The following is a 14,145-nucleotide window of genomic DNA, read 5'->3' on the forward strand; positions in this document are numbered from 1 at the left end:
GACTAGATTAGCTATGTTTTTGCTTTAGATGAAAAATTATTTATTAGATCATAATTATAAAAAATATTTTTATATTTCACTTTATTTTTACTATTTTCAGTGCTTTTCATCTCTGCAGATCCAAGTTTCTGTGTAGTATCTTGGTCCTTCTATTTAAAGGACTTTCTTTAACATTTTTGTAATTAAAGGTGTTGCTTCATTCTCTTCTGACTTGCATAGTTTCTGATAAGAAGTCTGCTATATCTCTTGCTTTTCAAGCTTTTCTTTTTCCAATTTTTTTTTCTTTTTCTTTCTAAGATTTGTATTACATATATGCTTGACCATTTGATATTGTTCACAGCTCTTTTATGATTTTTCTATTTTTTTTTTACTCCTTTCTCTCTTTGTGTTTTGAGTCATTTCTGTTAAACTCTTGTTGAGTTTTCTAATCCTTCTTTTGTATATGTCCAGTCTACTGATAACTCTGTCAAAGGCAATCATCATCTGTTATCATGTTTTTCCCTGTCATTTTTATTTGATTCTTTCATAGAGTTTCCATCTGTCTGGTGAAATTCACTAGCTATTCATGACTTTTGTCTACCTATTTCCCTGGACCTTTAATGAAATAATAAGAGTAATTTTTAATTCCTTGTCTGGTATTTCCAATACCTGACCATATTTAATCTCTGTAATTGCTCTATCTCTTGGCAATAGGTAGATTTTCTTTTCTTTTTGTGTCTTATAATTCTTAGCTGAGAGTTGGACATTGTGTACAAGAGTAATTAATGTAAACAATTTATGCCTGCAAATGGACAAGGCTCTTGTTCTGCTATTTTGTTTTGTTTGAGAGGATGGAGATGGATGAGTTGATCTAGTCAGAGATTGAGCTCAGGTTGGATTGTGATGTTTCTGTGATTACCTTTGGGATACAACCAACTTCAAATTCCATTCGTATTTCTTGTGCTTAGACTTTTTTTTTTCCCTCAAATTTCTCTTCCAACCTCGGTTTTCAACTTTCTTTATAACACTTTCTTTATATCTGTGCCTCCCTCCATAAGGATCCTTATCCATGCTCTTTTTACAATCACAGTGGTACACTGTTCTGACATATTGCATAACATTTGCTAATTGATGTTTAAGTGACAGAGGGGAGTTTTCTCTTTTGGGGTTCGCCCTTTGTCTTATGCAGGTCCTGTGTCCCTGGGTCTTTGGATGTGGGAATTTTTCAGTGATTCTTTCCCTCCCTAACACTAGGAGATCTCTAGTGATTTGGGTGAAGGATAGATTTTTGCTCTTTTGCCTAATAGTGGTGGCTTTCTTTTCTCAGGACCCTTCATATGGAGTGATAACTCTTTTTCTCATCCCTCAATGTTGAAAGTCTTGTTTTCTTTATACAGGAGACATATGAGAGAAGGATCAATTCCAAGCTTCATGTCTTTTCCACAATGGTTGCTGTTCTTCTCCCCCAGGATATGCCACTCCGTAGGTGTTTTCAGTCTCCTGTCCCACCCACAATCTTTCTCAAGAGCATACATCGTGACCTACGGAGAAAAACATACACAATAGATGAAAACTCTGACTGCGTCTATAGCTCGCATGAGCTCTATACACTCAGATCACCCATCATCCTTAACAATTCAATTAATTTTTTTTCTGAAGTGATTTTATTCATTTCGGTGATACCACTGACTTCCTGCCTTGTTCTGCACCAGGTAAACCAGTGCCCAGGTAAGCCTGTGCCCATGTAAGTCATTGTCCTCACTTCTACCTCTCCTTTAAGGAGCTGTCTTTCTTCAGATTTCTGGCTAATTAGTTTCCCCATGTTATCAGCCTGTGATGAAGTCAAGAAAAATTATGGTTTTGAAGATTATCAAGACTGTTGTTGCTGCTGTTATTAGAGCAGGAGGGACATCCCAGCTTTCTACACTCAAACTAGAGGGAGGGTGTTAGTTTCTGATCTAATGAAACATGCAATATTTATTATTTATTTTATGTTTCTGCCTGCTTATTATTTAAAAATGCCTGTGAGAGTTTGTAATAGGGTCATATTATGACTAACTTCAGGTCTATACCTGGACAAAGGATACTCAGCTGGTAAGATATTTCTGGATGTGTCCATGGGGATGTCTCTAAAGCAAACTGACTTAGAATCAGTGGACTAAGTAACATGATCTGCTGTACTCAATGCTGGCAGGCATCATCCATTTGACTGAAGCCATGGATACAACAAAAATACAAAGAGAAGGCCAGTTCTCTTTTGGAACAATGACGCCTTTCTTCTCTTACCCTCAGATATCAAAACTCCAGGTTCTCTAGTCTTTGGTCTTCAGAATCTGAACCAGTGCCCAAGCACCCCTTGCTCTTAGGCTTTCATATTCCTACTGAGAAAAATATGATCAACTTCCTTGGTTCTGAGACCCTTCTAATTGTACTGAGGTACCTTATGACTTTCCTGGTTCTCCAACTGGCAGATGGCCTGTCAAGGCTCTTCTTAGCTTACATAATTGCATGAGCCAACTTTTCTAAAAAGGTCTTCTCTCATATATCTGACCCTCTCTATAGGTATCCTATTACATCTGTTTCTCTAGAGAACCCTGGACTAATATAGTCTGCAAAATAAAACTAATTTTTTGGAGGCCTCCCTTAACCACCAAAGAAGAAAAGATATAACCCAAACCTACATGAAGATAGTCACTAATATGAGGTATTAAAACTTGTGAGCTTTCTTGTGTCCAAGATAACTGGGAAGCAAGATTGTAGCATCTATTTCACTTATTTTCTTAAATAAAAACTAACCCCAATTCACTCTAGTTAGACTAGTCGATGGAGCCTCACAAATTATATTTATGTGTTGTTAGAGTATACACATACCACAGGAACATCCATCAAAAAATGTAATGTATGTGCAATGGTAAGAATATTTCACTTAAAAAACACCTAGTGAATTTATTTTATAGGGTTCAGGGCACAAAATGAAAAGATGCATTTTTTAATGTTTTGTACCCTAAAGTAATTAAAAATACAAAACTAAATTAACTGGTCAAAGTAAATGAAAAAATATTTTTCAAAATTGAAATAGCTTATTATTTCCAAAATTGGCTCAAAACAACTTTCACATAGTCATCATAGCAGTTAAACATTCATTAGTAATGGATCTTTTAATCCTTTTATTTCAAAAATTTTGGAAATTTCACATTTAGATTTATATTATCAATGTTTGACTAGTTTATTCAATCTTGAACTTGCCGAACTAGTCACCCAAAGCTGTCAGATACATGGAAACTTTTCACCAACTTGTATATAAAGTCTAGGAATGACAGGAAAAACCCAGAACCGAATCCTGGTGAAAATATGGAGCAACAGGAACTCTCATTCATTGTAAATTGGAATGAAAAATGGTGCAGCCAATTTGGAGGACAGTTTGACAGTTTCTTACAAAACCACAAAATCCAGCAATCATGCTTGTTAGCAGTTACCCAAAGGAGTTGAAAACTTATATCCACACAAAAACCTATATACAGATATATATATAGCAGCTGCATTTATAATTGCCAACACTTGGGAGCAATCAAAATGTCTGTCAGCTGGTAAATGGACAAACTGTGATATATTAAGATAATGGAATACTATTTAATACTAAAAATAAATGACCTTTCAAGCCATAAAAATATATAGAGGAACTTTAAAATCATATTACTAAGTGAAAAAAAGCTAATATTAAAAGACTGCATATGGTATGATTCATACTATAGGGCATAAAAAAAAGGTAAAAGTGTGGAGATAGTGAAAAGATCAGTGGTTTCCAGGAGTTAGTGGGGAAGAGAGAAAGAAGAATAATAGACTGAAGATCTTTAAGGCAGTGAAACTGTCCTGTGTGATACTATAATGGTGGGCATATGTCATTAAATTTGTCCAAACTCACAGAATGTACACCACCAAGAGTGGACTCTACCTTCAACTATCAACTTTGAGTAATAATAAGGGATCCACGCATAGTTTAGTAGATTGTAATAAAGTCACCAGTTTAAAGTGGGATGTTGCCAGCGGGGACAGCTGTGTGTGTGGGGACAGGGTGAACACATGGACTCTGTGTACTTTCTTTTCAATTATTTAGTGACTCTAAAGCTATTCTAAAAACAATAAAGTCTATTTAGAGGGCACTGAGTGGGGTAAGGGGATGCAACATCCAGGCTCAATAATCTAGAAAAATGTTATCAGACTTTACCTTCCCACAATGTTATAAAAATGGAAAACCAAATTTGAGAAAATTGATACTTTCTTGAACTAAACCATGCAGCCAGGAAAATGTAAAACACACTTGGAGAGGAGAATAATAAGTCGGCAGTACACAGATATGTCTTGGCATCCAGTATTGCTGGAAACAAGTCTGGAAAAGTAGACAAATTACACCAGATGGCAGGAGTAGCCATTCAGATGTGTGAATCTCCCGTGTCATCTAAGGAGCTGAACTTAGAGGCAAGGAGCAATAAAAATCTTGTGCAGAAGAGAGAAGGGGAGAATGGTCCCTGAAGAAAATCTGTATTAGAGACAGACTGAAGGTAAGAGAAACCAGAAATGAGGAAATGAAATATTTAGTATCATGGCCCAGGAGTCAGGGGGTCAAAGTCCAAATAAGGAAGCTAGCAAATGCAAATAGTGAAAACTGGGAGACATTGTAGACAAAGAATTTATAGGACTGGTTGATTTGATAAGAATGATGAAGGAACAGGAGAAATCAAATCCACAAGACTTCATGCTGGGATAATAGTAGTGCAATTTTCTCACTAGTATCTTCAATCCATTTTTTTTTTTTTCCCAGAGCTTTCTCCTTTCTGCTTATAAACTTGCCCATGCTTGAATTAGCATAAATGTTTGGAAAAGGTAAAAAACGTTTATCCTCAAAATGTTTTTGAGGTAAACTATTTCTGAAATAAGAACTTGTTTGCCAGCCAAAACTCAATTTGTATTCAAACTGTGGTTTAAACACTCTGTCCAAACATGACAGATGTTGGAGTCAATTGGTTTGCAAGTCTTTTTTTTTTCTTCAGCTGCAATAAATAAAATCTTCTTAATTTATCTTCCATCAAATATATTTACCATATCCTCACAATGCATATAGGCTTTTGTAAAGTTAATTGAAAAAATCAAACTCTTGGCCTTCAAGAGCTAAAAATATAGGTAATAGGGGCACAATTTTTTAAAATGCTTTTAAAACTGTTTTTCAAAAGAGTGTGCCAGGAAAACACATACACAGAATGTATAAAAGATTTTATCTTTTATTTCCCTGATTTTTTTACTACCATTTTTACCTAGGTTCCAAATAAATTTCTATTAAAAAAATCCTTTATGATCCCATACAATACATAAGAAAGATTGACATTTTAATAATATTATATTCCAGCTCAACAATTTAAGTCTATTTGTTAACATCATCTCCAATATGCTAGAGTCTGCTAAAAATAATATTGTACAAATCGAATGAGTCTAAGGTTGTCTCTGTATACTATGATGAATCATAAATAATAGTCTTTTGATAAAGATAATAACAGCAGACTAAATTCAATAAATACAAAAGAAATTGAAAAGTGGAACTCATCCCAAAGGCCACCTGGCCTTCTCTGCCTATTTGTTTATCTGTAAACTAGGGTCCAAATTGAACCTAGCTTTTACTGTTCTAAAGATTAAATTAAAGAACATGTGCAAATACAAAGCAGGGTGCCCAGCATAGAGTGAATATTCAGTGAATATTATCTAATGTTATTATATTAGCATATTCATTTATTACCTAGTTATATCTATTTTATATATTCTCAATGTTCACTATTATAATCTTAATATTTTAATTTAAATTTAGCATTCTTTGTGTGTTAACATATTATCCCTCAGTTATATTTATTGCAGATTCATTTCCAATAATTTTTTGCTTTTCAAATTTTGTAACATTAAAAAATGGGGGGAGGAAGGCTTTTGATAGTATTGCTTCTCTTGATCCTTTCTTCTTGGTATTTACCATTGCTTTTAAACATAGAAAATCTTCCCTGTTCTAGAAATACAAAATAATCTTTCTATTTGAGGGTTCTCTCCCTCTCTCTCTCTCTCTCTCTCTCCCCCCCCCCCCCTCTCTCTCTCTCTCTCTCAATAGCTGGATACTTTACCTACTTTACCTTTAACTCTTTAGTGCAGCTGGAATTGTGGGGAAGAGAAGTGAAGTAAGACCCAAATTAATTTTTTTAGCAAACATTGCTTACAATTCAAGCCTCACATATTGACTCGTCCTTCCCTTCATTATTGATTTATGTTATATGATTAGTCTAACTTACTGACCTTGTATAAGACCCAGCTGCTCAAACCCCAACTCCAAAAGTTCTGCTTCTCCTCCCACTCTCCATTTTGAAACCATTCCCTTTGGTCAAGTTCACTGCTTCGTACTGAAATTTCCTTCTCTTTCTACAATAAGTATTTTGATTCAATTTAGTCACATCTTAGATTTCTCACTTTACTTGGCTTCTACTGACCAATCTGTCCAATGGTACTCGAATCTGGTGTTCTAGGAGTGGAACAGACACTACCACCTTACTCATTAGACAATCTTTGCAGGCTCTGAACATTTACTTCCATTCACCTCTTCAAACCTACAGTCAACTGTGTTTTGCAGCTTAATTTAATTTAGATTGGCCTAAGCAATGATTGGCTTACCTCTCGCAATCCTAAATAAAAAAAAAAAAAAAAAAAAAAAAATCCTGACTTCCAGGTTAGACCTTCTATCTTCTATGAAAGCATTTTATATTTTATGTAGTAATTTTAGTTTCTTTCAGCTTCACCTTACCAGAGAATAGCTCTGCATTTCAGATTATCTTTTCAATTAAACGTTTCCCTATCTAAATTATGTTTCTTCCATACAAAATGATTCCATACGGAATCACCCTAGGTTCTCAGCACAGTACTTAAGTTAAGGTACACAGATGCACAAATACACTGGGCAATAATTATAGAGAGAACTATGGTGATATCAGACAATCAGAAAACTTTGGATTGCAAAGAAAAAGTCAAATAACTCTAATAACACTGAAACTTTGACTGTTAAATATTACATTTCTTACCACAGAACCCTTTGAAACAACTAAAACATAATTATTAAAAAAAGAAACTAGTTTCTGTCTATAATATGCATCTATTTAATTCCAAAATATTTACAAGGCAAATGTGAAAGAAGTACAAATACGAAGGCCAAGAGCAAGAGAAGGCATAAACACAACTTTTCTATTCTCCAGCAGGGTTCAGGAGTAAATTGCTTTACATCCTCAATTTTATTAATAGTACAGAGAAGTCCCTGATGCTCCAAGTGGTGGTGAAACCATGTAATCCCATTTTTATCAACCTATATTCATATCCTCTGCTAAACCATAAGACCACAGGAAAGAGACAGTTGGTTTGTTCATGATTGTGTATAGAAACAAGGGCACTGTTCAGTACATAGTAGGTACCAAATAGATGTTCACTAAATCCAAGAGTGGATACTATCCAGAGGCATAAGACATGGCTTCGCCTCAGGGAACTTAGCATCTACATATGAGGAAGAAGAAAGAAGGAAGGACTATCACTTATTTAGCACTTACTACACACCAGTTTTCATACCTTTTATCATTTATTGCTTTCAAAGTACTCAGGAAGCAGCTATTACTGCTATAAATTGCAAACACTACTTTCTGCTGCGTTAGGTGAGGAGATTGCTGCAGGCGGAGAATGTGGAACTTTCCCAGAGTCATACTGTTCTCAAGTGGTACAGCCAGTATTTTAATTCTGTGTCCTCGCTCCTCCTCTCCGTGAGTGAAACACAAGTGGAAAAATACAATGTATAGCTAAATTAAAAAGGTTTAAGTGTGATTATAAATGACCCAGAAATGCAACCAACGAGACTCACGAAAACAAAAGAGAAGAGGAGTGGGGATCCAATTTAACTCCTCAAGTCTGCAAGGAAAGATTGGCACAGAGGTCATTTCAGGAAAGCAATTTTAGAACTCTCATCAAGACTTTTTAAAGTCAATAAGTTTTTAAACAGTCTTTTCGATTAGCACTGTAAATAATATGGAGATGAGAAATGGTTTGCTCACAAGCCACATAACATAGCATAGGCATTATGCTGGTATGTGAAGAGAGAAATTGATGCAGTCTCAACTTTTGCCTCTTAAGACTATCCTGAAAAATAATTGAATGGGAAATGTTCAGAATATTCACACAATCCTTTACTAATCTAAATGATAATATTCAATATCTGAGTCCGTGTTATGCCTAATGATGACTGCACAGAGAAGCCTGAAGAGCCAATGACATACTCTGATTCCTGCAAAGAGCTAGCATGGTAATTTCACCACTTGATGAGAAGGAGGATGCTAATTGTTCAGTGCAAAATAGGCAATGACCTCTAAGATGCTTCAAAATGACTGGCCTCTCTAGATTCAGATAAAAGGTAGACAAGAGATCTTATTAGTTAAGCATTTCTTTTTTTCAAAGCAAAGCTTACTGGCATTATGCTGATTTGAGAAACTCCGTTCTGACTGTTAATGAAAACTTAATGGAGCTGACATAAGTACGATGATCGTAAGCCTGCCTCACTCTCTAAATTACTTTTTTCCCCCTTCTGGAAAGTTATTGGGTCATTGAACACTGATATCATGCCAGGGTATGGGGGAAAAACTGGTGAGCAACACCGAGAAGGTGATAGATCCATGATATACCAGGCAAATAGATCTTCCTCTAAAAAATGCAGAAGTGGAAAAGCGAATAACAAAGTAAAGACTGGAAGGTCAGAAATTTAGAAGTGATCAGCCATTTAGTAAGTTTGTTAACTTGGGGAGGTTACTGCACTTCTCTGAGCCTCTGACTCTTCATTGCCAAGGCAGATTATGAAAAGAGTACTGACAATGCTACTATAAAGACTAAAAGAACAAATTCATTTAGCATTTAGAACTGCATCTGACACAAATAGCTTTCCTCCATTATCATCATCATCATCATCATTATTATCATCATTATCCAAATTAAGAACAAGAAAAAGGGTTGGAAACTAAGATATGCAAAAGAAAAAAGGAGGGATAATAAAGTGATTGTAGCTCAGGACAAGCAGGGGTCAGAAATTTAACACAAGAGATCCTAGAGTTTAGAGATCAGCTAATCAAACAACTTTGGTTTACAAATAAGCAATACAACATTAGGAGATGTCTAATAGCACAACTACTTTTGAAAACGAGACTTGCCATGTTAATATGGACAACCTAGTAATTCCATTCTTAAGTATTCACTGAAGAGAAATAAAATCCATGTCCATACGAAGACTTGCATACAAATATTCATAGCAGCTTTATCAATAACAACTCAAATTGGAAACAAAGATCCATCAGCAGAAGAATGTATTAAAATATTCAATACATTGGAGTACATTCAACCATGAGGAAGAATGAACTACTGATACACACAACAGGATGGATCTCTGAAGCTGGTGCTGGGCAGAAGAAACAGTGCAAAGAGTACTCACTGCCTGATTCAATTTATAGGAAGTTCTAGAAAATACAAACCAATGCACAGAGATCCAAAACATATTAGTAGTTTCTTCGGGCCTGGGGACATGGGGCAGCAAGGGTTTGACTGTGAAGGGAAACAAGGGAACTTTAATAGGTGATGGAAAAATTTGATGTCTTGTGATGTTTTGTATCTGGATTGTGCTGTTTCTTACATTGTATATAAATTTTTCAAAATTTTTCCAAACTGTACAATTGAGTATATATTAGTATACATAAATTATACCTAGACAAAGTTGATTTCAGAGAGAGAAATATCAGGCTCAATGCCTTATCCTTTTCAAGGGTGGAGGTAGAATTCCAAGTCAGGTCTTAGTTACCTAGTTAGCTAACCTAGAAATTAGCTAGCATTCATTAAGCAAAGGTTTGCTCATTAAGTGGTGAAACATTCTGCTCTTTTTGCTCTTATTCTGAGAAGTAGTTAGGTGAAATGACATAAATTTCATCTAGGAGTCATGAGAACATGACATACTGACATTGCTTTCCCCTCTTAATAACCATGACCTTGGCCACTTTGCTAGACTTCTGTGCACTACCTTTTCCCCATCTCTCAACTGAAGGTAAAACTAGTGTTAGAGGATCCCCATAAAGATAAAATGATATGATATAAAAGTGACTAGAAAACGGCACTCAGTAAATGGTAACTATGGCTACTATTAATTTTTCTGAAAGGTCATTCTAGACCTCCCAGGCTATAGATAACCCTGGTGTTATAACATTATGGAATGACACCTTCAGACTGCATGTATTCACTTACGCCACTAATGTGAGAGAGCCTGTGACCAGCAAGCACTGTTCCAGACTCTTGGAATTCAACAGAGAAGAGATTCTTTCTAGCTGGGGGGAGACTGCAAATTGATATGCCAATATGTGTACAATATGCAGGTGGAAATACATTCAAAAAAATATTAACAGAGTAAGAGGGAAAGAGAATGATTAGAGGTGATGGGAAGATGCTATTTTATATGGTTGCAGATAAACAGTTGGGAGGAAAGTATTTCAGGTAAAGGGAAGAGCAGGGAAAGGCCTTGATACAGAAGTTGCTTAGCAAGTTTGGAGATCAGTGACACTGGGGAGCTATGTGTATTGTTTTCAAGACACAGAGCAATGCCAGCTTCTTGCGCAGAGTGCATTACCAGGCACAACTTACCAACTCTTCAGCATACAGGACTCTGCCTCTCCTGGATTTGAAGCTGGATTTTTCACAGAGACACAATCTTCACACCGAGTTCCTATTCTATTGTCATGCTGAGCTAATGGCTTTGAGGCCAAGAGGAAATAGTTACCTGGCTATGTAAATGGCTAAAATTCATAAATGGTAAATGGTAAAAAGATTATTTAAAATAAGTAAAATTAAAACAATACCAGTCCAAATCCATTGCCTCTTCACCTGAGTTGGAAATCCACATACCCTACGAGATGAAGAGGAGCAGCGGAACTGTAAGGTGCCATGTTTTCCATTATCATCATGCACTGGGATCAGGGAAGAAGCTGAACATGGAGACAGAAGATGAAAGTCTGTCCTCCACAACTTCTCTCCATTCTTAAGGATAAAAAGCATAAAATCCAAAAGCACTGAAGTTCTAAAACAGTGTTTAACATTGTCTTAAACACTGTATGTCAATCAGGGTCCATAAAGTTGGGTGCACCGAAATTGGAGTCCAACATCCACACTGGAAAAGAAGGCAGGCATGGAGGCAGCAGTTAGCCGTGAGCACTCAACTCCATCAGCAGCCCTGATGACAGCAAGTGGCTTCCCTTACACCAGCTAACCTACTCATTCAAGATGTAATTGCAGGAGAAATCTACAGAGAAGGATGAAAACTATAAATGCTTCCTTATGGTCTGGAACTAGTACAATCCAATTAAATACTAGAATACCATGGTCACATATGGAGACACAGAAGAATGTAACTCTGAAAAGTCCCAGGATCATTCCTGGGGAGCACTACCTAGTCAGCCAATGGCCCAGCATGGTTAAGAAGTGCAGGCAGGGTTTTAACTGACGGAATACAAAAGGATGACAAGAAATGAATGTGGTAGGCGGTTAACAAAGACAGAATCAGGATCCATCAGTAAAATAGTGAAGACGTTGGTGGGGATGCTGGAGGGAAGACCTCCCTAGTTATCAGGGAAATAATACTTTGTTGGGATCCTTGAAAACAGTAAGGCACTACTGACAGATATGGGCAGAGAAAGAACCTCCTCAATTCTGTGGATATACCTTCAAGATGCTTCTGGCCACGCATCTCACTCACTTTGGATAAACTGCACCTGAGCTCTGCTTTTCCTGGACAGACAGTGAAAGTCATTTGTGTCCCTAAATATTCTAAAGAAAAGAGAATTGAGGAAGAACTCAGTGAGGGACCAGTTGTGTGGAAGGACTGTTGAGTGTTCAGTCAATTCAGCCCCACTGACCTAGACTGTTAAATGAAGATTGCTGTTTAATTGACGATCACACAACCCCAAAAGTGCCAAGTCGAAATCCAAATTTAACTTTAGACAGACAGATAAAGCACTGCTTAGGTTTCTGAAGTTCACAGGATGTAGTCTATAGCCATCCTACATGTGGGCCAACCAATAGCAACTGCCACACTGCTCCTAATAAAAGGCCAACAGAAGTACTGCTGATCTACATTGATTAATATATAAATTTATATACAGAAAGATACTCAGAGGAAATAGAAATAATATGAAGCAGTACCTAAATTCAATGATATTGCCTCCATAGAAAACACAGAATACAGAAAGCTCTGTATTTTAGATTTTTTAATTGAAAATGAAAAAGGAATACTCAAACAAATATTGATGTCTAACAACAGATACTGTGTGAGTTAGATTTTTATGAGTATCCCACTCATCATTTATCAAAAATTGCCCATATTTGTCAGTGCTTTATTATTTTCAAGCATTGCCAGAAAAGTTCACTCATTTTAATCCTCATAAAAACGTTTAAGGTAAATATTATTAGCTTTTTAGTACTGCCAGCTGTTTTCCTGAGGAAACCAAGGTTCTGAGATGGTAAAGTACTTTAACAGATTCCTACAGGGAAGCACCACTGGCAGAATAAGCTTTCACAAAAAAGGCCTTGAACTCCAAAATCCTTTTCTATATTTTCGCTTTCTGCCTTTTCAGGAAAAACGGAGAACACTGAGATAAAACTGATGAGTGAATATTCTTTCCATATATGATATACTTTATGACCATAAATATGATTATGACCATACATATGAATTACTTTATTCATGGTATGAAAGACAGAGAGAAGGAGGGGGACAGGGACAGGGAGAGAGGACCCACAGGGAAGGAAAGGACTGACTCATTCCACCCTTCCTTGTATTTCTCTACACAACCCTCCACGTTTTTAAAACTCTTTTCATATCCTAGAGCTAACCATTGCCTTTGCCAAACTCCACAGCTGATTTGTTTGCATTTTCTGAAATCCATACCATGGTTATCCTTGAAGCTAAAGGGTCTTTGCCAAAATCTATTCTAATACATATGCTTATGGTGCAAACAACAGTGTATTTTGATATTTGTTTTCCCAAGCAAAGACACCTATGCAGTCTTGTTTAACTATGCAAACTCTATGTTTTTATTAATATTAAATATATTATTTTTTAAGATGCATCACACAGGTAGGACAAGGTATTGGTTTCCTGCTATTATATATGCAGTCAGTTAAACAGAATGCTAATAGTACAGAGGTGGCAATTTTGAGCCTACTCTGGCCAGGTGGGAGTTGCCACCTGGAGCACCACATTGTAAAGTGCTCTTAGAGCAAGGCCAGTCCCATGAAAGGGAGTGGCCAGATTGATCAAGGGTGCCTGTCATGGCCTCACGAGGAAGGAGTGGTGCCTACTTCCCACCCCGAAGTTATTATTTCTTGCCAGACTAGGAAATAAAATATTCAAATGTCTTTCATTAAAAGTTAAATTCATAATTTGCATGTCGGTCTATAAAGAGAATCATACACTTATTTCAAATTCTCTGAGTTGGACTTCTGGATGGGCTCCAAGGGATGGTTTTAATCACAGGCCCATGGGGCGGGTAATTTTAGACCCTGAGACGCCCTGTCTGGCATCTGACTGGGTATGTTTCAATGTTTCAAAATGCGGGCAGTAAAGCAGAGATGTGGAAGAGGATAAAAAAGAAGGGGAAAGAGCATACTTCTGAGACTGATCAGAATATTTAGAAGTGCACTAAATATTGGCAACATCCAAGATGGTGCTTCCACATCAACGTTCAACACATCTGAGCAGATCAAGCATTCAGCATCTCTGCTCCATTCCCAACTCCATCTCTGCCGTCTGTCCCTAGGCTCTCTCTCCAGTTCATTTGTGGTCCTGTTTAAAGACAAAGAGGTTCAACATGAGGTTGAAACATTGATATTAAAATTCTAAGCAATTTAAATAAAAATTGCAAATATCTCTTCTACTTTTTTTTTCTTCTGTTATTTCATTGGGTCCATCCAGTTAGGGTCTACTTTCTAAACTTTGCCTCCATTTGCAAAGTCAGCCTTTAGATGTCTTGTTAATTTGAAGGGAGAACTGGTTATTTGTTTGTACTATCCTAACACCTATAAGACAAA

This window comes from Sciurus vulgaris, assembly GCF_902686455.1.
Source record: "Sciurus vulgaris genome assembly, chromosome: 5".
In the NCBI taxonomy this organism is placed as follows: Eukaryota; Metazoa; Chordata; class Mammalia; order Rodentia; family Sciuridae; genus Sciurus; species Sciurus vulgaris.